This window comes from Asterias amurensis, chromosome 2, assembly GCF_032118995.1.
Source record: "Asterias amurensis chromosome 2, ASM3211899v1".
Lineage (NCBI taxonomy): Eukaryota > Metazoa > Echinodermata > Asteroidea > Forcipulatida > Asteriidae > Asterias > Asterias amurensis.
This window is the reverse complement of record NC_092649.1, coordinates 24,179,196-24,204,739: the sequence shown is the minus strand read 5'-3', so window position 1 is coordinate 24,204,739 and position 25,544 is coordinate 24,179,196. Positions and strand designations below refer to the sequence as shown.

The window sequence follows — 25,544 nt, the reverse complement described above, 5'->3', positions numbered from 1 at the left end:
TGTTAACAATTTTTTTTTAATACAGTGTGTATATTTAATTAATTCTCGTCAGTTAGATTTACGACGTCAAATATATTAGACCAAGAGAGATAGAGACTGGGTTATTACAGTCCAACCCCACACCGACCCCCCCCCCCCCCCTATCCAAATCAAGTCCTCTTAAGCATCCCCAAGCCTAAGAATCGACCCGGGGGAAATCCATCCATCATGGTACGGGGAAGAGACAATATTTACAGGAGGAAACGAGGGTGCAAACCTTGGGATTGAAGCATTGATACCGCCTCTGGCCCTCAAGCTGTGGGTTGGACTTCTTTAAAAGCCCATGCCTCAATTAAAGTCTCGGCACTTAGCCGAAAATCAATGCTGTGCTTTAAAACACGCACATTGGAAATAAGAAATGGCTTTACAAAAATCTATTTGCTTTTTACTGTAATTATGTTTCTTGTATTCATCTTGAAAGTTGCCCGATTGCAAACGTGTGATGGTTGGAATATTTAATAGCGTAGTTTGTTTGCAGGCAGAATAAATTCAGAGAATGGATAATGTCAAAAATAATGCACTTGAGGATTAAACGGGTTTAGGGTGAATGTTTACGATTGGCATCTTACTGTTTTGAGGAGTGCATCTCCTGAGTAGAATCAAAGAGTGTTAAATGGTATATCGAAAGGAGGACTAGCAGGGGTGAAGGTCATTACTAACGAAAAAGTCTGAAACTTGGATACAAATTCAAAGGTGTGTTGAAATGATGCCATTTCTACTGTTTGGTAACCCCAGGAGTTATAGATTCCAAGGAGCTTTTGGAAACAGTATCCAAAGCACTAGAGAAGTAGACCGATGAGCAGGATTTCTTTATTTGTGGACAAAATAGTGTCTGATTTTCTCTACCCGACATAAAAAGTCTGAATTCAGCCAAAAGTCTGAACAATCTCATCCATGCACTATATAGGGGGCCGTCTAATGCTAGGATTAATTCTATCTCGAGTAAGGACGAGTATATAACTCATCCAAACTTATTATGGGTTTAATGCGTCCGAACGTCTTCAGATACGGAACTTAACTCGTTAGTTTGAAAGAGTTTGGTGAAATCGACGGCTGAGCCTTCTTTCTCAAACGTGTTTAGTTTGGTTCCAATCTGCGAGTTCACCGATTGCTCATAGATAGAACACCAAGAACAATTCCAGGTGTGTACCGAATTAGCGATTTAATTGAATCTTATTGGATTGTGTCGTGATTAAAAATAAATGGTGAAAGGGAATGAATCTTGTAAAACAATTTTCCATTGAACGAAAACAACATAGTTGTCTACAGCTGCTGCCAAGCATGCTCGTGCACGTTTGGTCAAAATAATAACATAAAACTAACTTGGTAACGAGCAACGGAGAGCTGTTGTGAAACGTCTCCCTCTGAAGAAACATAGTTTTTAAGAAAGAAGTAATTTCTCACTCAAACTATTTGAATAGGAAAAAGACCATTAATTTATAGGCCTAAAGCCTTGACACACATAAAGCATGCACATGTGTGCAACAAGGGTGTTTTTTCTTTCATTATTTTCTTGCAATTTCGATGGCCAATTGAGCCCAAATATTTCACAGGATTGTTATTTATGCGTACGTCGAGATACACCAAGTGAGAATGCTTGTATTTTTTACAAAACGTGCCCAGTGCCATTAACGATATCAAAATGGCCGGCGTGTCGCTTCCAAGCATACCATATTCGTCATGAAATAAACCTCAGACAGCGTGTATTTAATGGCTTAAAGAAGCAATGGTTAAGTCTTGCTTATACTTCAGCAGGGTCGAACCTGCACACTCTGTTTACTATTGCAATTATACACAAAACCATCAAACATAACGTAATTTCCCTGAGGCTGGTTTATTTTCTGCACAATCATAGGTTGCAACGTTGCAAGTTTGAAACACATTAAAGGGATCTCAAAATATACTTCTCTGATTGGTACATTATGGAACATGAGTGGTTTAAAAAAAGCACAAAACGGATAATTTATCAATCGGAAAGGATCTTCTTCTTCCTGTTTATAGTGAGAGCCTCACTTGCCCCGAGGTATAAAAATAAACATCTGAAACATAGCTTTTACTGTCCCTTATTTGTATGTCAATTTTTGGGGCAGTCAAAATAAGGACACTGTTATGAACGTGCAACGCCCCTCCCCCTGCCAGTGCCCCCGCACCCCCTCCCCAGCGCCCCCTCTCTGACACCAAATACACTACGGCTCGGTGTAGAATACCTGACAGCGTATTCTAAACCATACAGAATGGCTCTTAAGAACAGATAAATAATACCTTTAAATTAATAATTGATTACCAAAAAAAAGAAACCTAGAATCTGAACAAGTGTTTAGGTGGTGATGTCAAGACTGTGACAAGGCGGTAAACGGAAATATGGGCAAACGATGTCCAGGCTCCGAAGCAGAGGGTCTTATTTTCAGAGTCATGATACAGCACGTCACAGAGACAGAAAAAAAAACTTGACATGTTGGAGTTAAACAAAAAAGGGGGGACTGCTGTCCTTCCTACCGGCAATTCCGAGAGCCCAATTCAATAAATTTGTCTTAATTCCAAAAGGAAGTAGGGCACTTTCCTCCTATGAAAATTGAGTTAGCAGGTGGGTAGGTTCAACTTTCTGGATTTCGTTAATATTCGGAACTTTTCATCCGGGATAAGGGGGGGGGGGTAGAAAACTGTTAAACTGCTGGCGCTGAGAAAGTACGTGGAAGTTTAATCAGGCAGTCTAAATGTCTTTTTGGGTTTAGGATAAGGACTGACTCTGTGGAAACGATGATGCTTATTCTTACAAAGTGTTTTGTCCATAGATTTGTAAACAAGGGAAAATACTTCATGAAACAAGACAACTGGTCATCGGCCCCTCTGAACAACTCCGGTTGAAGCAATCGGTCTCTTTGCGAGGCCAACACACATCAACAGGAAAATCTCTCGAGGAACCATTATCAGTTCCCTAAACGGAACAATAAACGGCACAAATATTAACCGATGTGCATGAGCCCTCTCCTATAAACCAGAATCGGCCCCTGTGATAGGACATTCCAACAGGAACCGGTATTAGCCCGTGTAGGAACCATCCCGGAGTAGTCAGGAACCCAATCGTAGAACCAATATTCAGCCCTGTCACAAGAACCACCCACAGGAACCACATGCCTTTTAACGAGACCTATCCCAAAAGCCTACCCGAAAAAACACTAAATTTGTACTTTTTTCCTCACAAGGAAATACGAAATTGCATCTGAAAACAAATCTAAAAGCTCAATCAATTGCTGTTAACACTGCCCTCTCATTCAATTAATGTAATGAATCACGATAAGCCTTTAATGAGTCCGACAAGTTTCATTCTCGATTAAAAAATGAAAGCTCATTTAATTAATACGACTTAAGTAAACCCTATAATTCCAGGGGGTGGATTTCACAAAGATCGAACACTAGTCTAAAATCTTGAGTTAGGACTAGTTAGCATTTAGTTGTTAAAAATTATCTCCTAAACCTGGTCATGCACTAGACTATAGTCTTATTTTGAGTTGGGACGAGTTACTCGTCCAAACTTAGGATTAGCCTTAAGTTTTTGTATATCGCCTAAGTCTTATCTCGATTGTAGGACGAGTTACCTTTCCTAACTTAGAGCTTCTTAAGTTTTTAATATCTCCTGAGACGAGTTAATTGATGATTTCGACAAGTTTCATTCTCGATAAAAAAAAAAGCTCATTTAATTAATACCACTTAAGTATTACTTTAGTCGTATTAATTAAATGAGCTTTAGTAAAACCTATAATTCCAGGGGGTGGATTTCACAAAGATTGAACACTAGTCTAAAATCTTGAGTTAGGACGAGTTAGCATTAAGTTGGAAACATATCTCCTGAACCTGGTCATGCACTAGACTATAGTCTTATTTTGAGTTGGTACGAGTTACTCGTCCAAACTTAGGATTAGCCTTAAGTTTTGGATATCGCCTAAGACTATAGTCTTATCTCGATTATAGGACGAGTTACCTTTCCTAACTTAGGACTTCTTAAGTTTTTAATATCTCCTAAGCCGAGTTACTCGTCACAACTTAGGACTAGCCTGAAGGTTTAATACCTCCTAAGACTAGTCTTATCTCGAGTTAGGACGAGGACGAGTTACTCGTCTTAATTTCGGACTAGCCTTAATTTCTGTATATCACCTATTATCTCGAGTATAGGGACATTTTAATTTTTAATATCTCCTAAGACTAGTCTTATCTCGAGTTAGGACGAGTTACTCGACCTAACTTAGGACTAGCTTTAATTTGTTTAATATCTTTTAAGGATAGTCCTAAGAAGATAGGAATCTACCCCAGAGGTACCCAGTGCAACACTTTCCCAGGGATCCACATCCATACAATCCCTGATCATCAACCTCGTCACCTCGATGTAAAAAAAACCCATCTCCCCCGTTTAATACTCACAGGTGTTGCTCCCATACCTTGAGAGTCTCAACCCTCGAGCCTGACAACCGGGGTTTCCTTGAAACCTAAGACAATTTTTAGATTTGCTGGCAATATTGGTCATTTCCGAAGGAACGCAGGAGTCCTGCTGAATGCGTGAGACGGACGGGGTGATCTGGCATGCCTGGACTGGGCCACTGAACCAGGGGGGCGCCACAACACCACTGGCCATGGCTTCCTGTCGCACTTTGGTTTGAAGCAGGGGGAAGGCAGGGGGAAGGCAGGGGGAGATCTATCCCAGTGACCGATGATATACTTTTTTTTTGCAAATCATTCAGGTTTTTGGATTCACTTTCAATCAAGGAGGAAATGATGCTTTAAAGGACTCCAACCATCAGTCGCTCTCGCTGGGATTAATTACACTGCATTGAGTCCGTGTGTATTCTCACTGGCTGAAAAGTCAAAGGAAGACTTGATTTTTTTTTATGAGGAATAATAATAGTAATAATAATGATTCTTCTTATATAGCGCACATGTCCGTCACCCAGTGACACTCCTGGCGCTGTAACATACAGTATTTCCTGCAAGATTTTGGACTACCTTTGAATTATGAGACCTAATTCTGATAGCACCATGTAATGCTTTACAATGTGCTGTGGCGCAATTTGCTGCCGATCGGACCAGGAACACCGGGGCGAACCCCTTCTCTTTTCGATAAGTGCACTGGGTTCTTTTACATGCGTCACATAACACATGGGACCAACGGCTTAACGTCCCATCCGAAGGACGAAGCAATGGTTAAGTGTCTTGCTTAAGGACACAAGTGTCATGGCTGGGGATTCGAACCGCACACAGATATAATTAAAAGGAAAGAATACTTGTGTTTTTGTGAAACCGTCTGATTATTTTTTAATCTTAAACATAGATATAAACAATAACACTAACCTAGTGAGCATTCATTTCGCGTTTTTGAAATCGTCGAAGACCGCGTGATGAATAAACCGTAAATGGAATACACATTCTGAGAAGGGTTACTGGTAGTATAACGATTCTCAAATTTACATTTTCCATATAGCCACATTGAAATGATTCTCAAAACGATTATGCAATCGAAAGCTGCTGTACTTCTAACCAAGTAAGTTTTTATTGGCATGGGTTGAGCGATATTACCAAAGAAGGCCCTTTACCAAGTTCCCTTTAAAGACACTGGACACAATTGGTAATTGTCAAAGACCAGTCTTCTCACTTAGTGTATCTTAACATATGCATAAAATAACAAACCTGTGACAATTTATGCTCAATTGATCGTCGAAGTTACGAGATAATAATGGAAGATATAACACCCATGTCACACGAAGTTGTGTGCTTTCAGATGCTTGATTTCGTGGGGACCTTAAATTCTAAACTTGAGGTCTCGAAATCAAATTCGTGGAAAATTACTTCTTTCTTGAAAACTACGTCACTTCAGAGGGATCCGTTTCTCACAAAGTTTTATACTGTCAACCTCTCCCCATTACTCGTTACCAAGAAAGGTTTTATGCTAATAATTATTTTAATTATTTTGAGTAATAAAAAAAAAAAAAATTTTTATTTGTATATATACATGTATATATATATATATCAGCTAATTATCACATATCATTACAACATAAATGTTTACAATTTTTTATAAATAATATTTTTGTTCAGAATATTAATTTGATATAGTTAAGTCTGAATGACGTCAGCCCCAAATAAGAACCTCCTTGAAGACGAATATCGTTCCCGTGTAAAACAAACACCAACTGAGCAAACATAACACTTCACCAGGACTTATACAGTTAAAGTCAATAAAAATAAAATTAAAAAAAAGTGTCGATTTCAACAAATCCACATTTTTGAAAGTGGAACAACAATCCAAGATATCTTGAGTTGACCAAACTCATTCATTGTCACAACAATATTTATTCAACTATAACATCTTGACCACTCCGTATCAGGTTGTTTCGTCCATGTACAAAATAATAAACTTTCGGTATCTCGAAACAAACAACATCCAAATGTCAAATCTCACCGCCAAACCCCAAAACACACAAGAGCGACATTGAATAGTAAGAAACCCCCAAAATGCGACCATCTTGTTATTCTGGAAATCAAGAAAAATATGTATATTGGTCAGGGATACAGTTGGTATTAACCACGCAATATGAACTGGACAATAGTCCCTGACTGCCGAAAGTCCCTGACTGCCGACACACAAAGTCTCGCCGTGGGCAGAAATGACGTTTGGGACGGCGCTGTAAAGAGCTCAGTGACAGGGTAAGGTTATTTTGCAATATGGGGTTTTAAACGCGAGTGCGACGGACACACAACACGACTTGCAAACGGACACCACGCATATTTAGCAAGTTCCGTATCAAATGTCACGTCTTCGTATAGGACCCTATAGGACGGCAATTGTGCGCTGACTTCTACAAGTTCAACCCGCGTAAAATAACAGGGGGAGGTTACTATTTGTAACATTGGTTTTTTTCTTCAGTTTCAGAGTACGGCATTTCAGTCACAAATACGGATGGCTAGAAAAGGGTTTCCGGGGGTAGGAAGTACAGTTTTGGAGGGGGCGATAAGGGCAAATACAAATTAATAGGTCACACTTTTCACTAAAGTTTGAAATTGAAATAATGATCCACAAATGCCCCGATCAAACCAAGAATGTTCTTCAAAAAATACGCATTACGTTTAATTTTTGTGCTTCATGCCACACAATTCAAAATAAAGTGGATACTCTGCAGCAGAACGATTTGAGTTTTTGAAATGATTTTGAAGAAAGAAATACGGCGATCTCCACTTGGACGCTTATGGCCCAAGTGGGGGCGCTCTTTACACTTTCTATCTGCAGCAACGCAGCGACCAGCTACTGAATTCTCCCTGACAAAATAAAGCCTCTTCCAAATGAATCTACTCGTTGTCTTAAATTCTATATTAGATGCATGTATTTTGCTTTCTCTTGTGTGTATGTAAAAAAAAAAACTACATCAACAGTACAAACTAACTAAGCCCAATTTTAAGTCATAGTAGCCTAGGCCTAATATTAACTACCGCAACAAAATGATTAATTTCGCTGTGGAAGCCCACTGAACAGTATCTCCGTGTCCATCACAAGTGAAAAATGTCACCAAGACCCCTCAACTTCAATCTTATTTCTAGGACATGGGTTGATGTTACCCCGCGCCTAGACTAAGGCCGTGTTCGAATTGGCGACTTCGGCTACAGCTACGGCTATGGCGCGCGCGTCTGCTATTCTTCAACACTGAAAGACGCTCTGATCTAGCCGTAGCTGTAGCCGAAGTCGCCAATTCGGACACGGCCTATGACAGGCCCCTGCTCCTCAGATCCAGTGATTCCATTGGATACAATAATATCATTTGATAAATGCAGTGACTAAAAGCTACCGTAGGTGTGTTTGATTTGATTGGTCTGAGGTCACCTCGGACGACCAATCACAGGTTTTGAAAGCTTACTTTCGTTCGTCCGCATGTACGTGTCCACGTGTGTGGTATTATACATGTGGTTGACTTGCATGTAATGTTGGTGTAGAATTTGACTGCGTATCTCTATGTGAAATGAATGTAGGTCAAAGGTGAATTTATATACGCCGATTTGGAGGCTGGTCTCTGGCACACTCACGAGCCTCGAAGTGTGACGTCAGATGTTCAGGCTACCCCGCGCCCCACCCTAAATCAATGTTACTTCAAAGATGCTATGTAAGATTTTTTGCCCCAAACATTAAAAAATATTTGTTTTTGAGTGAATGTTATTTTAAAGAGTATCACCCGCTCTAACGAAAAAAAGTTTAACTTTTACTTTTAATGGTCAGGAACCATGACAACATTTTAAAACGTTTCTTATAAAACACATAAGAATTGGTGACGTGATATATTGTCGGGATCCCGACAAAACTAATTTTGAGCACTTTATTTCACTGCTACTATTTGTAATTGGCGGACTTTTTCGAGCAATGGCTCAAATGAAAGCTTGTAACTTTCTTGACCCCCATAAAAATACCTACTGAATGTTAAATCAAAATTTTGGGGTCAAATCGGCATACACTTGGAACAACTTTCTTTCGAGATTATCATTACGTTTGGTCGCTACTGAGAATACATTGCAAAGGTCTTTTTCAGTCGTTCCTTTCAAAACGTACATACACCACTGAATGGTTTGATTCACCAGACTCAAGAGGGCGCTGTTTACACCGTGTCAAGATCAAGTACAGTGCCTTTTAGAAATGAATGATACTCCAAGCAGTAGAGATAGAATAGACTCCGAGATAGGTGTATCCCATGCGAATTATGATTATTACAACTCAAAACCAGCCAGGCTTATCACATAAAGTCCCTCATTACATAGTAAATCAGAATGGCTCTGTAAAATGCAAGCTCAAATTATCGATGCCCTCCCAGCACCCCTCTAACCCCGCCCTTTCCCCAGGTTAGACTGTACACCATTGTGTCACGTTGTTGAAACGGGGGGGGGGGGTGTAAACAGATCAGAAACAATAAGACTCCATAAATTAAGTTGTTGGTTTTTGTACCACAAGGGATAATTGTAATGTAAGACCATGCAGGCAAACATTAGATATGTGTACATATGGAGGTCAACTGTTTATGGTTTTAGATTTGTGTGAGCTAAACGCAACTGATCACAATAACTTAATATTGTCATTGACAGTTCCAAATTTAAAGAACAGAACTGCACAATCGTGGCCCACCTCCTTACATGCTCCTACCAAAATGCTTTGGATTTACAAATGCTACATACCGTGAACTCACTCACAAGTGACATACAATGGTTTATAGTAACATACCAACGTTACTAATGCTAAGCAATATTTTTCTATGTTAAGCAAGGACATCATTATGCACTAACAGTGACATTCTGAGGGCGAACGAAATGGTGGACGGCCAGCGCTGCTGGCAAAATAGCTCAAAAACTGTGTGTAAGACCAATGTAGGAGACGAAAAGGCAAATCAATATGGGCGCGAGCATACCCCCCACTTGCTCAAATTCACGAATTCAATTCCATTGATAAATCATAACAGTAAATACATTATATAGGATTTGAGGCATTGCATGGTGAGGTATCAATGTATATTTGGTTTGCGGTAACACCATGTGTGTATCTACTTGCCAGGTAGAGTTTGTTCTTAGGGAACTGTCTTGCTTTATTCTACTGCCGCGGAGTAGATAATCGGAGGTTCGGGAGACTTCTCAGTTCTGAAAAGAACTGTCCTGCTTTTACATGATAAAACATGGCATAGCACTAAAACGTTATGTACATATCCGCCCCGTTAACCTCACGACCAGCAATAAGAACGCATTATGTCAACTATGTAGACAAATTTGGTATAAGAAACAACTATGGTGACCACTCCCTGGATTGTTACAATTTATACCAGCCAAAAAATAGACAAAACTTAAAGACAACTAAACAGAGTGTAACAAAAGCAGTGAGAGGTGGAAATACATGCATTTATACAGGTTCACAATAATAGATATGATGTACCGCGTAATAGATATGATGTACCGCAATAATAGATATGATGTACCGCATAAACACACACCACGTGAAATTGATGAAAGTATATCAGTAAAAGCATTGACTCACCACTTATATCTCTGTTGCTTATTCCTCCATGGTCAAGTCTCCTCCTCTTTAGAATACATTGACGTCACAATCAGCCCTCATCCTCAAAAACACAGACAGAAATCAAAGTTCTGACCCGCACTCGATCAACAACGATCTTCAACATGACTGAAGTTGTGTTCGTAGACCCATGCTGCTCATCGCCAAGCTCCTCCATTGACTTGCATGTATAATAGTAGTACGAGAAAAATTAGCCAACCACACCAATGACATACCGTACCACCACCGGCAGCCCGATATCTCTTTTCGCAGCTGTAGACGAACCCAGTGTTTGCGCACACAAATAGAATTATGTGTTGAATGTTGTCTTTTCAATTCAGTCAGGTGGTCCTGGCCATTGTTGACATGACCATTGAAAGTGGTTTTAATTCAGCTACAATGTAATGTCCGCGAGTACAATAGATGATAGGGTAGATTCAAAGAGGATCCGGGCAAACATTTTGCTTTCTTGATTTAAACGCCAAATCGCTTAGCTTCAAAAGAATGTCTTTCACTCTGCGTGCCTCAACATTTGTATAAATACTAAATAGGGCGACCACCACCACGCCTTCGCTATTTACTGGAGTTACAATAGAACTGTGGCCCACGCGTATGAGCGAACTTCATGGAAGGGCCTATATGCAATGCCTCAAATCCTATAGGGCCTATATTTTTCAGATAATGACGCCTTATGCCTGAAGCATTTCTGTTACAATTTGAGTGTGAAAACTAGTACTTCTTTCTCTAAAACTACATTACTTCGCTCGAAGGGTGTCGTTGCTGTTAAAATTTGAGTGTGAAAACTAGTACTTCTTTCTCTAAAACTACATTACTTCGCTCGAAGGGTGTCGTTGCTGTTAAAATTTGAGTGTGAAAATTAGTACTTCTTTCTCTAAAACTACATTACTTCGAAGGGTGTCGTTGCTAACAATGTTTCGAAATAACATCCCTGCAGTGCTCTTTTCTGAATTAGTTGCGAGTACCATTGAGCAGGCTAATTTAATGCTCCATGTTTAGGCTACATGATGGCTTTGGTGTGCAACTTAATAGTCTTCATCGGAAATTAAATTTCCAGGCCGGTAGGTGGCGCTATAGACATCACATCAAAATGAGATCTGAAAAATTCTCACTGCAGCAAATCGAAAAGCAAAAAAGGACATGTGGATTTTGTTCAAGCAGGGTCAAGAAAGCATTCAGGTTATAATTAAAATATACCCATTATCTTTTGGAAGACATTGCGATTTTGAATTTGATTTTGTTTCAATTATAAAACAATTATTGGCTACCCCAATAATTTGTTATTAAATATAGGGCCAGCACCAACCCCAAGTTTGGACAGAGGTGGCATATTATCTCCTTAATTTGAGAATCACCTCTTCGTCGAACAGTTAGTTTTTATTTATTACCTAGATCAGTAAAGTAAGCATGATCTGGCCAAGTCATATTGAAACAGAAATTTGATCCGTGATCCATTAAAACTATAGTGCGTCACTATGTATCTTATACGGGAGACATACATGTTGAGATGGGAACAACAACAAAACGAGAGTTTGGGATAGGTTGCAAGCGGGGTTTGATGTGTTTTTCCAAATTTTTATGACGTTTTTGTCCTTGTACCCTTTTGTGCCTTTGTTATTTTTATTGTCTGGATCGCCTGTAGATAGTGATTTTTCGCTTTTTTGGTTATCCGCAGGCTTGTTCTCTGTGTAGTCATATTTATTTTGCCTATTTTTTGTATGTACTGTTTGCCTGGAAATAAATAAATAAATAAATAAATAAATAAATAAATAAATAAATAAATAAATAAAGCGAAGACAAGGTTTGTTTATAGAGATGTCTCCTTAATGTAGAACCAAACGTCAACTTAGCAAGATACCAGCCATAATTTTGTACATGTTAAATGTTATTTTAGCTGAGAAACCTTTTCTGCTTAGCATAATTCGGTTGCGCTTAGCTAGTTTTGTGCATGCAGCATAAGCAGTTCCATGACATTGGGCCCACTAGGAGAGCGAATACAAGACTTCTGACGGTGCGGAAAGAAACCACGTTGACCCGTTACAAATTAGGACATACCTTGCGTATAGAATCAACACGCTACCCAGAGCAATGAGGCTAAGGGGGGTTAAGTACCTCCTCCAATGCACTCTAATGTACAGGTGTGAGCTTGATCTACATCACGTCAAATGCTTCCGCCTTAAAGGCAGTGGACACTATTGGTAATTACTCAAAATAATTATCATCATAAAACCTTTCTTGAGTACGAGTAATGGGGAGAGGTTGATGGTATAAAACATTGTGAGAAACAGCTCCCTCTGAAGTGACGTAGTTTTCGAGAAAGAAGTAATTTTCCACGAATTTGATTTCGAGACCTCAAGTTTAGAATTTGAGGTCTCGAAATCAAGCATCCGAAAGCACACAACTTCGTGTGACAAGGGTGTTTTTTCTTTCATTATTATCTCGCAAATTCGACGACCGATTGAGCTCAAATTTTCACAGGTTTGTTATTTTATGCATATGTTGAGATACACCAACTTATGGTAATTACTCCACAAATTAATTACCATAAAAAATTACTTGGTAAAGAAGCACTTCAGCTGTTGAGGATGTTTAACATTTTGAGAAACAATTCCACACAATAATGTGGTTTTAGAGAAAGGTATTTAAAAACATTTCAATTTGAGAAACGTTTCCGCACGAAACGTTTCTCAGAGTGTGTAGTCCAACTACGGTCCCACATATAGTGGCAGAAATAAAAGAAACAAATGCAAACCGGAAAACAAACTCCAAAACTTCCGGCTCTCTTTGGGTCTGACCCATTGATGCTGCTTGACCCGGAATCTGTCTCAAGATGGCCCAGATATGTGACAAACTGATGCAGAATCCAAGTCCAATTCCAAAGTCTCAATTATTGACCCAGGTCAGCCTGAACCAGAAATGGATCAGGTTCCATGGGACCATGAATCCGGGTCGAGTCTGACCCAGGTGGAATTAGTATAGTGCAGTGTGAACACAGTTTTACAAGACACCGTAATAACTGCGTACGTGTGAACACGGCTCCCAGATGGCATGACGTCATAAACATACGTACACAAAAATGTACATAAACTATAATTGTGGACATTGGTCTTTTGTTTACAACAATACGTGCTTGACACAATTCCTGTTTCCAATAAAACGTTTAAGGATCTGATTTGGACACGGGCGCTCTTTCAATATTCCAGATTTTAAGACAAGTTAATTTAATTGCTTTCACATGTGCACAATATTTGGAACAAACTCCCACAGCGCACCAATAACCAAAACCACAACACCTTAACATTTTAATTTACAGTTCAACAATCCCCAAGGGCTCCTTGTTCTTATTTTGTGGAGACATGAGAATATTCACCAAGCACAAAGAAGTTTCCCTCGTAATCACACGAACTCACGAACGGACAAAGCCGTTTAACAGAAAATATTGCTTAGCAAAGTTTGGGGCACCACCAGTCGCAACAATCTGTGGAGTCTGGTCAAGTAATAATCGTATTCCTGCTAAGTAAGATGTTCAACATGCTTACCAAGTTTTATGAAATTGATCGTTAGGGCGGAAAAATATACCCTTCCATTCATACTCAACAGTGACCAGAAACTACCAAACTTAATACAAAAAGGGGGTCATTGCAATGAAGGCCACCAGGTATTACGAGGGATTAAAGAAGTCAATTTCAATTCCTGTAAAATATGCCTTTAATTCGCCCGAGAAGACAGACTTGGGTTTGCTTTAGAATGCTGTCGTTCATTAATGCCATATGCGATCCACCACACTGTGATGTATTGAGTAAGGACGCAATACTCAGTGGAGTTGTGTGCAAACAAGGCGTCTTTCAGCCCCTGCTTAGCATCCATGCCTGTGGGACGGTGATGATGAACACCGACCACGGCGAAGCTAGAGTGTCGGGCGGGTAATTGACAGCTTTTCCCTTCATGAGGTTGACACCTCAATCACGGTAAAGTCTCTCGCTCGGAGACATGAACTTCATGGGCTATAAGTAACACTCTAAAAGTGTCTGTAACTTGTTTTGTTTTGTTTGAGTGTTTAGAAGGTTTGAGGACCAATCAGATATTTTAATATCTTTGAGAAAATCGTTTTTAAATTCAATTGTATCTGTTGTCTTGCTTGGGTTCAATGAAAGTTAAAGGAACACGTTGCCTTGGATCGGTCGAGTTGGTCTTTAAAACGCGTTTGTAACCGTTTGTTATAAAATGCATATGGTTAGAAAGATCTTTTACTTTGCGAACTAACACGGTCGGCCATTTATGGATAAATGGCCGACCGTGTTTGTCGACGTGGTAAAAGGAAAACCACGCAATTTCGAGTGATACTTGTGTGGATCACTATATTCTACTTTCTTTTAAAATATCTTTCTAACCATATGCATTTCATAACAAACGGTTTCAAACACTTTTCAAAGACCAACTCGTCCGATCCAAGGCAACGTGTTCCTTTAAAACACTAAAAGGCTCATCATGTTTCACATAAGTGTTATTTTTTTATTTTAAGAAATGAACTTCTCAATACAGTTCTCGTAGGTTAGATTCAGTATAACTGAATACTCCATTGAAAAAAAAAAATGCAAACCAAGTCCTTTGGCCCAGGGAGCATCGTTAATCTATGAAGGATTTACTCAGATTGCAACCAGATTATGTATTCAACCAACAATGTTCAATAATCCAACATCGTCCGTCAAGTTACGTCAACTGATGTGATTGGCAAGTGGGAGAGACACGAAAAGCCTGCAATCATCCGTCAATATTTGGGCCCATTTCAGTCAACAATGCACTCGTAACACATGAGCTTTATGGTTACATGAGGTACTGTCACAAACAAAAATGTTTAAGTAGAATGAACACTTTGGCAAAACGAGAGGTATTTTTAAATGCCAGTCAAATAAATTATATGAAAATTGATTGTAAATGAGGTTTTTACTTCATTGAGATTTTCGTACCTGGCTGCATGATGTCATAATGATGTCATGTTCCCAGCATGCAATAACAACCCATGGCTGCTGAACCCGCTTTACCAAAAGGTATCTGACTATTGTCCTAGCTATTTTCCTGTAACTTTCTGCAGACACACGACCAATGTAGCCCGTGACGTCAAACCACATCTGAGCCTGGCCTGGACTTCCTGCCGGCACATTTTGTACCCAGCTTAATGGAGAGAAACAAAAACTGTTCGAATTGTATCCACTTTTAAAATGAAGAAAGGGGGCACATCTCAAAACTGATTCACTGTTATACTTGTTTTCATGTGACCACGGTAACTGTTTTCATATGACCAGTGAAGTATCTTGCCTGCCAGGTATGCACTGGAGTATACCTGCAGGCCCAATTTCATAGAGCTGCTTAAGACTTCACTCAATTGTTATGCTAAGTAAGTAAACAATAGCTAAATACCAGGCACAAGCAATGTAAATGGCATGAAATTTTTGCCAGTAACATGTGTAAAATAAGCGAGCTATTTTCATGCTTAAGCAAATTTTTTGCTTAAGCAGCTCTATGAAATTGGCCCCAGATCACATTTAATTTTAAACAGAAAACTATGATATAAACATTGACATGCTGTTGTCTTGGACAACTGGTTGACTGTATTGGCTCGTGTTTGTCAAACTGCTGGTCCTATAACCAAGCTCCCATATCGATAAACTTAAAGACACTGGACACTATTGGTAATTGTCAACGACCAGTCTTCTCACTTGGTGCATCTCAACATAATTTTATGCACAAAATAACAAACATGTAAAAATTGGTCGTCGAAGTTGCGAGATAGTAACGAAAGAAAATACACCCTTTTCGCACGTAGTTGTGTGCTTTCAGATACTTGATTTCGAGAACTCAGAGTCTAATTCCGAGACCTCGAAATCAAATTCGTGGAAAATTACTTCTTTCACGAATACAAAGTTATTTCAGAGGGAGCCATTTCTCACAATGCTTTATACTATCAACCTCTCCCCATTACTCGTTACTAAGTAAGGTTTTATGCTATATAATTATTTTGAGTAACCATCATAAGGGGCACCACAGAACTTGTTAACACAAACTTTTCCCCCTTTTCCTTTCAACACATAAAGCATAGTTTGTTAACTTCAAGTAACAGGTGCAGCACGTGTGACGATAACTAGCACAACAAAAAACGAAGGAAAAAAACCGGGGCCGACCCGAGCGTCAAACCTCAAGTTCACGACCATCAATCACGGCCAGGAAACTCACCGGAAGGTAAACCCGTTTATGACGGCTGAGGAATGAGCCGTTTGCGTGTACGGCGGAGCTTAAGAAACACGGACCAATGGGTTTTAGTGGTGGTGGTTATATACAAGGTTCAAATCTAGAGCGGTAATTATTGTCGGGTAAACTCTACAATGACACGGTATTGTCACGAACAACTTCAACTAAAGGGTTTGAGTACTTGTTGTACTACATAAAACACAAACATCCACAAATATACATAAACTTAAACGGTTTATAGATAATTATGGCAAAAGCTTCCCTTACAATAGTATTACTTCCTGAGGTGCTGTAATTTTTGACCAAATGAGTAAAAGAATTTCACGAAAAATATTTTACCATGTACAACGGATTTACGCGACTCCCCTGAAAACTGCTCTGTGATTTTCACTTTTTCTCTCGAAAACTTGATGACTTATGAGGTAAATTATATTACATACATCTTCATTCGTGTCATGGTAAACAAAAACTTGATCAGCTACAAAAGGTTTCGAAACGCTCGAAACACTCTACACTTCTTGCTCTTCCAAAATTGTTTGGCTGGAAAATAGTCAATTGCTGATATCATGCACATTTCATAGTTTAAAACCCAGCTAACCCGAATCCTGGGATTCCACTACAACACATTCAATTACCGATCACGTATGTAAAGCCATTCTGTGATATGGTCGACACAACACAATGGGTGCGTTCGTTTAGCTTCCCTGGGTCGACCCCGGTGTGTGGCGGTTTTTTCTTCCAGGATGAACGTGGGTAATTATCTGCACACGTTCGTCCTGGGAAAAAAAACCGTCACACACCGGAGTCGACCCAGGGAAGCTAAACGTACGCACCCTATAACACTGTTCGGTTTGGGTAACCTTGTCTTTATACATCCAAACCGAACAGTGCACTTGCTATTGTGTCTGCTATCATTTCAAAAAGGCTAATTGAATTAGACTCAGAAACAAGGAAATCGTATTATGAACGTTTTTCCACTTCAAAGCCGCACCGTGAGAGAGCTACACCAATTCAAACACACACACACATTCACTGCACATTATCATTTCGATTAGAAGTTCAATATACTTTAGATTTAATACATCCAGCACAGGTATTTCAGCTGATTATAAATGTATAGGCACATCATTAAAAAAAACATCAACTTAAGAGACATAGCGGCAAACACATCTTTGTTTTAAAATGGTTCAAATGCAATCACTTCAAGTACTACTAAGACAGACAATTTTCACCGTAAAAAGTGTACTTTGAGTAATGAGTAGTACGTCACCAGGAAGCGTGGGTCAACCAACCAATCAAACAGCGTGTCTGATATGCACACATTATTTTTCTGTATAAGTGTAGGACTGCTATTGGTCGATGATAAAGCACGTGACTGATGGCGTCACGAGTAATATATACCCTCGTCATTTCCATATACATAATCCACAATCATTTTCAATCATTCCCGTAAGTTTCTAAAAGTATTTCTTAGAGATATTGACGATGGTATAGTCCTTATAAACCAATCGAATCGAAGTACGGTAGACGATACTGAATAAATATACTATTTACTATAGTGTACAAATATTTTACAAAGAACTGCCATTAACAACAGCGAAACATAGCACACACTATTCTCCAACAAAGTTCACCAAGGTATTATAATGCATTCACGGGTCATGCTTGTTCTATCTATAGATTAAGCTGAATACTTCTCGCAGTAATTGCTACCAAAACTTGAAATAATAAGTCATAGTCGCCTAAATCACCCCCCCCCCATATCACCCCGAGTACTGTATAAGTATATAATCTACGAAATTTTATTCTCTTATATACATACACTAAAATGGTATTAACTGGTAAATATGCATTTACAAGTTTGTGCATTTAAAAACAGTTGGTTTAAAAATCATCTTTGAATTAAACTGGATATAGAATAACAAAAAATAGGACACCAAATTACTATAAACAAATAAAAAACACAACTTTAAAATCGATATTTTCGCTTACAAGATTATCCATTATAAAAAGTAAGAAAACGGAAAATAGTTCTTAATTAATAACCAATCGTTGTTCTTTAACAACTGAAATTGCCGTGTGTGTCAATTTCCTTGAGCTAATCAGATTATTAGACAAAGCAGTCAAAATACACAGCACGTAATATAAATGGTTCGGCTGGTTCCCTACTATGTTGCTTACCACATACAAATATGCTTAGCATTATTTTATATAGTGGAGCTCTATAAATTTCAACCCCAGGCATAAACTTGTCATCGGTGAAGATTGAAATCGGGTAGTGTAAAAATCTACAAGTGATATCACTTCAGAGAACCTGATCGGGTTAGGCTATTTACAACCGTTAAGTAAACTTGTTTTTCTAACCAGCTGGGACACTTTTTTACACAAACAAAATAATCGATGAGAAAAATCAACTATCGCTGCTTAACTTTGTAAGTACTGGAATATTTCATTAGTTCGATATTAGGTCAATCATAATTATGAACACATTATTATTTATATTTTATCCGACATTCATGAGGCCTGCTGAAAGGAATTCCACGGAGCCCACTGGGAAAACTATTATATTACATCTATACAGGTGTTCCCTTATTATAATTCAGTAAGTTATGATTCTAGATTTACAGAAACGGAACTTGCTTCCTATAATAAAGTTTCTCTACTGATGCGATTCGATTATCGTTTCAAAATGTTTAACCATTTTGTTTTCATAAGGTTACAAACATGCTTGCAATCCACTTATCAAATATTGATCGAAATGACACATGGTCTTTCTTTTACGAGGGGCATCTTTCTGACCAATCAATCCATGCAAAAAAACCACAACCACATGAACAACCAGAACAAACAACAAAAACAACAGCAACGACGACGACGATGACGAAAACAACAACAACCGAAAAAACAATGCATTAATTAATCAATGATACTGACACAACTTGGAACATGAGGGCGCTCTAACCAAAAGGCCCCAAAAACATCAAAAATACATCTTGGTAGCCGACCAAATACGAACAGTCGGTAAGGAGCTTCCTAACTGTATCAATATAAGATTGCAAGTTGTAGATCACTACAAGTGGCAAAAGTGCTCGGGTCTGGTTTAATTATAAAGAAATGTCATATGAAATTATACATACATACCGGTGTATGAATATTATTTAAAATTATCATGATGGAAAGTGAAAAAGTCCGAGCAATTATATTGGTTTAACCATGGAGGTAGGTTTAACCCAGTCGGAAGAAATGTTAGTCTACGGACAGGATCTACCATGAGTGAGCTGCCAAGACGGGTGGACAAAAAGTTTACTTCTAAAAAGTTGAGATGGTTTCTAGGAATGTTTTGTATGTGGTGAAGTGGATGAGTGCATGAACTGAGATTTCTTTATAGATGTTCATTACCATAGATCAATCGGCGAAAGCCGTGACCACGTTACCTGTGACGTCACAGTTTTACAAAATGGCCACAGAGCCTGGCCTTCATGCGCGCACATTTTGTAAAAAAAACTCAAAACGTTAATCTAACATGTTATGGGCATTGCACAGAACGATTGTTCTCAACTTTTGATGTGCAAATAGAAAGCTTGTATATCAAGTCTTGCTAAGCTCTAATTTTCAATTCTTGTTTTCGTTCAGTAACTATACCGAAACAGACAAAGTTAAATTCCTCATTTGCTTGCCTGTCAGAAAATGCAATGGAATGCAACTTGTTTCGGGCGTGTGTGGTTTGTGCTTAGTTTTGTTTTGTAAACATGTTCAGTTGGATGTATAAGGGTTATTGGAGAGTGACCCACTCCATTTGTTACTGCAGTCGTTATCCCATGACTAGAAGGCTATAAAGAAACTACTCAGTATTCAATGAGTTAACACGCAATGAATCAATTCGTGCTATTTAGATTGATGTGAAGTTGATGCTCTAGAATGTAGGATATCGCGACCAGCGACCTATAACGCACAACAACTACAGCTTGTGGCACAGGTTTACAGAAAACACATCAGTGCAGTTGCGTCGCGTGCTTAGATGGAATACATGTAAAATCATTTCAATGTTTGATATGCAAAATACACACATTTTAAATTTTTGTTTTGCCGATAAACAGCAGTCGGAACTATTCAAAATACTGGTAAATGGGGGTTGCGCTAACTGCCAGCCATCATGTCCAGATTTGTTTTAAACATGACTACGGGCCTGATGTGCAAGCCACACGAACACAAAAGATACCTGAACGTAACAACCATGCAAGCCACTTGCAAATACAATTTACAGGCCATTTCATACATCATAAAACTTCGAAAGCCACTTTTAACAAACGCGCACCTGCACACAAGCCATTACATCGTAAATTAACCTACATCTACACATGTGCACGTCCAAGCCACACACGTACATTCCCAAGCAGTTTGTACATACAAGCCAAGTATCTAACACGCCATTTGCGCAAGCAAGCCACTTGCAACACAGAAGCCACTTTATAATAATGTCCCTTAATTGAGTGCAACGAAGCTCTAAATTCCTGTCCACCGCACCATAATGTATCATATCAATGAACTTTTGGTTTTCAAATGCACGTAGGCCAAGAGCCAAGCACACATTAAATAAACCAATCACATTACTAGTTATATAACTGGATCGGATTAGTCTGCCATTTAAAGACACTGGACACTATTGGTAATTTTCAAAGACCAGTCTTCTCACTTGGTGTATCTCAACATATGCATAAATAACAAACCTGTGATGAAAAAAAAAACCCATTGTCACACGAAGTTGTGTGCTTTCAGAAGCTCGATCTCGATACCTCAAAATCTAATTCTGAGGTCTCGAAATCGTAATTTTGGCACATTTGAATTGTGACTTTGCCTCATTCTCATTAATGTGGTAAAGTCCAGCAACCTGTAATCATTACAAATGTGGTAAAATCTTAAAGAGGAACACTTCAGCTTTGCATTGATAGTATAACATATACAAAGAGAGTAATAAATAATAAAGATTTACTTGATTAAAAACGTTTCCTAACTTTTTGTGAGCAGTTTACTATCAACAGCTCTCCATTACTCGTTACTAAGTAAGGTTTTATGCTAATAATTATTTTGAGTAATTACCAATAGTGTCCACTGCCTTTAAACTATAGTGTCTAATACTCAGACTACCTACATGCTCCGACCCCACCTCACAAAGACAGCGAATAAACTTTGAAAATACTTATGTAAAAATCGGCAATGGAGGAAACAATTCGGAAAAAAATCATTGGGGTAAACAAAATTATTCAATGCATTAATGTAAACAATTTTTCCTGAATGTTGTTTAAATGCACACAGGGAAAGCAATTTTTTTATTTTATTGTAAGCCGTGAAATTTTAAATGTGTGCATTTTAATTGAGTTCATAGCTGTAATGATAACCGATTCTCAAGATGAGGCTAGACTGCTGATCAACCCTTCCAACCTCGGTCTGGTTTGTAATAAGAAAACAAAATGGCCGTGTCATTTAACAGTATTCTACATCACTTTCGCATGTTTATGGTTTGCCCAAATAACAGTTTTGAGAAAATGTACATCTTTTAAACCTTACAAACATCAACCCTAATACATTTCAGTCTTCATTGATTCATAGTTATTTATTCTATTGGTTAATAGCTATAGAGAAGTATGGTTTATTAACTTGTGCTAATTATTAGTATACCGCCAACAGTCATCAACCATAAACATCGATCCACTTGCCTTAAAACTTTAGGTTCAATTTCAGAATTCGATGACCCCATTAGAAACTTTTAAGGTAACTTCTCGCCTTGTGTTAAATTGAGAATACGAATGTCATTGTGACTATAAATTAAACGCAGTGAAACAAAAATATAAAAGGAATCTTCGTTGTACTAAAAGTTAAAGACATATAATGGAAATAATTGTCAAAGCTCCTTTATAAAGTACAAATGTATATTTCTAGATATTGAATACCGGTATACCGCTGTGAACTGTCTCACTATTCTAAGTACAAAGCATTTCACATTACATGCTAGCGACCGTTTCGCCCCGGCGACCCTGTCTCGGATAAACAAGTACATCCTTAAACATCAACAAAGTTATACAAAAGTTGATCTACTTATACTTTGTACAAATTGCAAATTCTGAAATATTTGCTTAACATTCTTGAAAATGGCAAGATATTACTAACTAGCTATAAAGTATTATACCAGATAAGTTACACTGCATTAAATTCAAGATAACTCCAGGATAGAAACTATAACTTAAGTATTATACGCCCTTACAGAGTATAACTAATTGTAGGTTGGGAAACAACTTCAGTTGTTTGTTTAAAACAACTTACAAAAAAATTAAACAAAAACCATGTTACTTGTAGTGGGCTGGTTAGGTACAGGTGAACTAAACCAGTTATCATTTGTGCACACTTGCATCGTTTTGGAAGAACAGTCGTAAATAATTTCTGTGTTTATCTGGCGTACGAAATCGCATGGCAACCGCGCCTCGTCACGGATCGCAAATCATTTTTTTTCTGGGTTTTGTTTTATATTTCACACTTGGCGATTTCAGCGATAGACCATTTTACCCCGCGCGAAATCGATCCGAGTTTGTCTGCATGTTGTATCACATTGGCTAAAGTTAGACACTGCAGAAGGTTGAACAGAGAAAGAGCATACGAATATAAACCCGCTGAAAACAAAACATGCATAAACAACAACAAAGTTATCTGTACCCGACCCAAAGTACACAAATATTAAAAATACTGACCTTATCTTCCAAATAACATGATTGAAAAATCCATAAGTCGCGCTGGGGAAAAAATCCTCCAAAAGGTTTGAACTCTCGGAGCGAGACGAACTCGTTGTGCAGTGATACCATAAAGAGTTCTCATACACACAGCTCACGAGACAACTATAGAGGAGGTCCAGTTGCACGGCCTGAGGCAATCTACCAATATCGTTATATATTCCACTGGTTTACTCTGAGATACCAAACAAGGCTAGGATAAAGTTTCATCCGTTATGTATATCCCGAGGTATCCGTTTCCGAAGCAGTGGTTGGCCGAATGGACTCTGATTAGAAGGCAATAACGTGCACTACAACAGCTCAGCCTGACAACACGCTCAAGACTGCATCTTGCAGTGACTCGCAGCGTGTTTTAAGCGCCGTCCCGGCGGGGTCCAGCCCCTCACCGTCCCCCCGTTGCTCCTTGACCTGTGGGGGTCGCGCTCGCAATACGATTGTGGAATTGAAAGTGATGAATTCAAACTCCCACTGGTAGTTACAATTACAGCTCGGCCTTTTGTATTGTTGCATTGAGTGTCTCATTAGAAACAAAGACACACTTCTACAATTTGTGTCTTATACTTGGCTATTACTCTCTTCATGATCATAAACCGTGTTTACCCAAATGCATCAAAACTAAACACTGACGTCGATGTATAGTCTGATTCACTGTGTATACTACATGTATTTTTCGTAATCGTTCTTGAAAACACAATTATCTGGCTTCTGCCTCATCGTCGTTCTGCCGACGACCGAATTCGAGAACAAGACAAATCCAGATCTCCAATCGATGAAGCATTTATGAGTTCCAATTCGATTATCAGACTAAATAATTCAACCCCGGGGCTCTGACACCAGCGATCTCCAGATACCCCTGGAAAATATTGCAAGAGTTTCGGAGAAATCGTAAATCAAACAATGGCGGATGGGCCTGGGAACGAGCTACAAATCAAAATCGTGGTATAGAGGTTGATCCGTGTAGTAAATCACTCCCCTTTGTTACGGGAGCTAATCTACAAAATTGTACCATCTTTTCGACTAAATACCATAACTACAGACTAACTAAATTATTTATTTTTAATTTTTTTTTTTTCAAGAAACAATGTATTGCTTTGCATTTCACACGTGGACGTGAATTCAATAAGGCAACTGAGCTTAGTTATCTCCTATAGGTGAAACATAGTAATGGGATGGGCTTATTACGAAAGCCGCGCTGTCAATCATTAACTATCATCCAATCACAACAGCGTATCAGTCACACGTGCAATTATGGTCTGGTACCAATGTGATGTGAATGTAAGGTCGTATCTGAATGGGCGGCTACAGCTATATGGCTACGGCTTGCTCGCCGCATCACCATCCATTGAAGTATAGGGCCTCCTAAACCATCACTCTTTACATTTCGAGATGTCCCTCATATAGAGGGGTTTCACTCCAGGGCAGAGTGAAAAATCATTAAAGGATGCAAACTTCAATCTCAAAGAGTGGAAGACTACTCGAAAAAGAGTTGTCCCTCATACATGTCTCTTCAAAGAGTGCATTTTTCACTCTTTTGCATTTAGAGAAGCACCCTCAACTGTAGCTGCTTACTCTCCGAAATGCTGAGCAGAGTCTGGGCTCAATCTCCCGTGAGGACGAGAAATACAAGCAACTGACGGTTGTATCGACAATGCGAAAGCTATTTCGGATATCACTACACAGTGAACACAAAAGTCACACACACCAAGAAAAAACATTATAAGTAGGCTGACGTCTTAAATAATACACATGGTGCTTGGGGAAGTTTCATTCACCATCCGAAAAAGCTACACTGAGTTGATCAGCAGAAATTGCTTCCGAAACAAGAAAATAATATCAATAAAAAAGAAGAAAAAAAACGCTAAGCAGCTTTCGGCAGGAGGCCAGCTGTACTTGAATACAATCACCAGTATTATTATCGCTGGTTTCCTGTCGTTAAGATGCTTAGCACACTTCCCTGATAAGCATCTCTGTGGCACTGACCCCCAATGTAACGTTAGAAACAGTTAAGTGCAGTACATACAAATATTTAGGAATATCATTTAAAACCTGATACTGTTCAACTTCTCAACCATGTAGTGCGTTTTCATGGTCAATTACACAACCATTCCCCCGGCCAGTGGGGAATGCTACCTCGGGGCGCACCATACAAACAGCTTCACTATTAAAAGCCAGAGCTTGCCACTCTAAAAAACACAGGACAAACTTTCCACTGTTTTAACATGATCCTAAAATTTGTTCAGCTTTTGGGAATTTGATGCTGTGTGATGATGGTCGTAGTACTCACATTGGACTACCGGTAATAAAAAAAAGTATACCTATATATGTAAACACAATAAATTAAAGAGGTCATTACTTATGGAAGTTATACAATATTTAAAATCTCAGTTCAATATGTTATAATA

General features: G+C 38.7%; 1 protein-coding gene across 2 annotated transcripts in view; it reads right to left on the bottom strand.

The window, feature by feature from the left end:
* The window catches only part of LOC139954299 (protein Wnt-5b-like), a 105,960-nt gene extending 82,728 nt beyond the window's left edge, over nt 1-23,232 (bottom strand). The window contains exon 1 of one of the 2 annotated variants that reach the window (XM_071954036.1): nt 23,104-23,232. The gene's annotated coding sequence lies outside the window, so the exon portion shown is untranslated. Of the gene's footprint in view, nt 1-10,081; nt 10,267-23,103 lie in introns of those variants that run through there. The other variant, XM_071954037.1, reaches the window with a different exon arrangement.
* Nucleotides 23,233-25,544: the final 2,312 nt, after the last annotated feature.